The following is a 2,500-nucleotide window of genomic DNA, read 5'->3' as shown; positions in this document are numbered from 1 at the left end:
CCTGCCAATTCCCGTTCCCGTCCCCTGTTCCCGGCCGTCGGTACGGGAAGCTCTTCTTGCCCCCAAAGCGCAGACAAGGACTAAGACGACGTCCCTCCCGCCGACCAATCAGCATCGCCCGCTTGGTGACGTCACGACACTGCGGACCAATCCGAGGCGCCGCCCCGTTCCCGGCATTCCAAAAGGTTGCCGAGGAATGCCAAGTTGCCTTCCGCCGCTTTTGCCTCGATGTCGAAGCAGCCAGGTCCTTCGTGAGGCTCACTAAGCCTCCAGATGACACGTCCTTCGGTGACAGCGACGCTAATTCTGGCCGAAGACGACCAAGAACCCGCCTGACGTAGGCGCTGACGAAGGTAATCGGGTCTTCAGGAGCTTGGGAAAAGTGGCACTGGAAGCCGGCCGGGTGGGAGGTTCCTGGATCTCGCGGCGAGCTGGACACAGATCGCCCTTCTCCAAAGGCTTGTGGATGGGTAGGTAGGCGTCTACTTTGGACTTCTCCCACCCTCCCGCCGTGAGCCTCAGAGATCCAACGTGAGCCATTGCCCTTCCCCCAAGCGCTAGCTCGATCCGTCGGGGGGCTCCTGTCTCGAAAATACTTGTCCTTTGCGAGGCCGTCGACAGACAGACAGAATTAGACAGACTCGGTCGTGATCTGTCCGGGGGAAGAAAAAAAGGGATCAAATTAAAAGAAAATAATAATTAAACTAAAAACAAAAAAAAAGGAAAAGATAAAAAATTATTCTGATCGGAATCGTGTTGGTGGTGACGAGAAGCCGGCCTAGCGTCAAAAACTATTCCTTTAGCTTCTTCGACGGCTGACGCAGAAGAAGGCCCTACCGGAGTACCTTAAGGGTGCTCCGAAGTTCTCCCTTCGTCGGCGGATACATCGCTCTCGCATTCTGCAGGTAAGCTTCTTCGTCGGGCATGGGTGAGGTTCTTATCGAGCTGGGATATTGTATAATGTTTCCACTTATTCCAGCAACCAGGAAATTTTTGGCACGAAATTATTGGCAGGAATTTTTTTTACCCCGAAGGAGGTCAAGGGGTCACCCAGGGAGCCATGAGTCTCCGGAGGTGAGTCCTCATTGGTCATTGATGGGAGGGAGTGGGAGGGGCCAGGGAGGTGTGGGGGAGGTTCATTGTTGACAAAATAACAGTGAAGATGAAATTAAAACGACCAAAAGCTTCGATGCTGTGAATTCAATGTCGGGACAGGAAATTGGCATAGTTTATAGAAGGTGTCGGAGTTTTCATCAAAAGGATTTCTTGAAAAGTTATTCAGAAATGACAAAAGCTTCCTGGACTTCTTTTTTTTTTTAGTGTGTACATAGAGGCTATGGTGAATCCTTTTTGCACCAATTTTTGCTTTGTCTGGAATGTAATATCCCGCTGGGCATCCTACGAGGTAAGTAGAATCTCACACCGACGCCTCACAAAAAAGAAGAGAAAAAATATGATATCTGAGCTCACATTTGAAAGTATACTAACTATCGATCACTAGTACAGCACATGATTCAATGCTATGTAGAATCACACACACACACACACACACACACACACACACACACACACACACACACACACACACACACACACACACACACACACACACACACACACACACACACACACACACACACACACACACACACACACATACATAAACACGAGGGGAAGAGAGAGAGAGAGAGAGAGAGAGACTGAGAAAGAGAGGAACCCTTGAAGCCATGTGTGAGACGTGGGTGGGTGGACGGATGAAGTGGGAGGGGGGGGGAGTGAGTTTAGCTAAAGAATACCTAGAACTTACAGGAAAGTTATCCTCAAAGGCTCCTCGAATAAGAATACGCAAAAGATAGATTGGTTCCCTTGTGAAGGAGGAAGGAATTTCGAATCTGCATACCAGAGGGGGGAGAGGGGGGGACAGGGCGAGGGGAGAATTGGGAAGAGGAGGGAGTTGTTGGGAGGGAGGGAGGGGCGCAAGAAATGAACCCATAGATACTCCCACGGGTCGTCAGGGAGTTTTGGGATTCTGAGGGGGTTTGAAAGTGTAGAGACTAGATTAGGAGTGTCTGAGAGTCGTGGAGGGGGTAGAGAGGGGTTATGATGAGGCTGAGGATGGGGGGAGGATCGTGGTGATAGGAGAAAGGCGTGAGAAAGAGAGATGGTGGGAAAAGGACCGGAGAGATGAAAGGGGTCATAGAGTGGATTGAGGTGTCGGGAGTAATGTTGGTGATGGTAGTGGTGGTGGTGAGTGGTGATGGTGGTGGTGGTGGTAGTGAGTAGAGGTAATGGTGTCGAGAGTATGGTAAGGGGTGAGAGGAAGAGGAGGAGGAGGAGGAGGAAGAGGAGGAGGAGGAGGAGGTAGGAGATGTGGGGTCGGGAATGACCAGGGTCAAATCAATAAAGCAACTAGATGATAAGCTGTACACAATGACATGTCCGCACGATTCGACTTTCGGTCATTGGCGAAGGTCCCTTCGTATTCGTACGAACAACAACG

General features: G+C 50.6%; 1 protein-coding gene across 5 annotated transcripts in view; it reads left to right on the top strand.

Annotated features, from left to right (window-relative positions):
• Positions 1–444: 444 nt before the first annotated feature.
• LOC143027054 (vesicular acetylcholine transporter-like) overlaps positions 445–2,500 on the top strand; it is a 572,364-nt gene continuing 570,308 nt past the window's right edge. For 3 of the 5 annotated variants that reach the window (XR_012966558.1, XR_012966559.1, XM_076187956.1), the window contains exon 1: positions 767–905. The gene's annotated coding sequence lies outside the window, so the exon portion shown is untranslated. Of the gene's footprint in view, positions 906–2,500 lie in introns of all 5 variants that reach the window. The other 2 variants (XM_076187980.1, XM_076187971.1) reach the window with 1 other exon arrangement.

Source organism: Oratosquilla oratoria, chromosome 1, assembly GCF_046742065.1.
Source record: "Oratosquilla oratoria isolate Oo_2021 chromosome 1, ASM4674206v1, whole genome shotgun sequence".
NCBI lineage: Eukaryota > Metazoa > Arthropoda > Malacostraca > Stomatopoda > Squillidae > Oratosquilla > Oratosquilla oratoria.
This window is presented reverse-complemented; position numbering and strand designations above follow the sequence as displayed.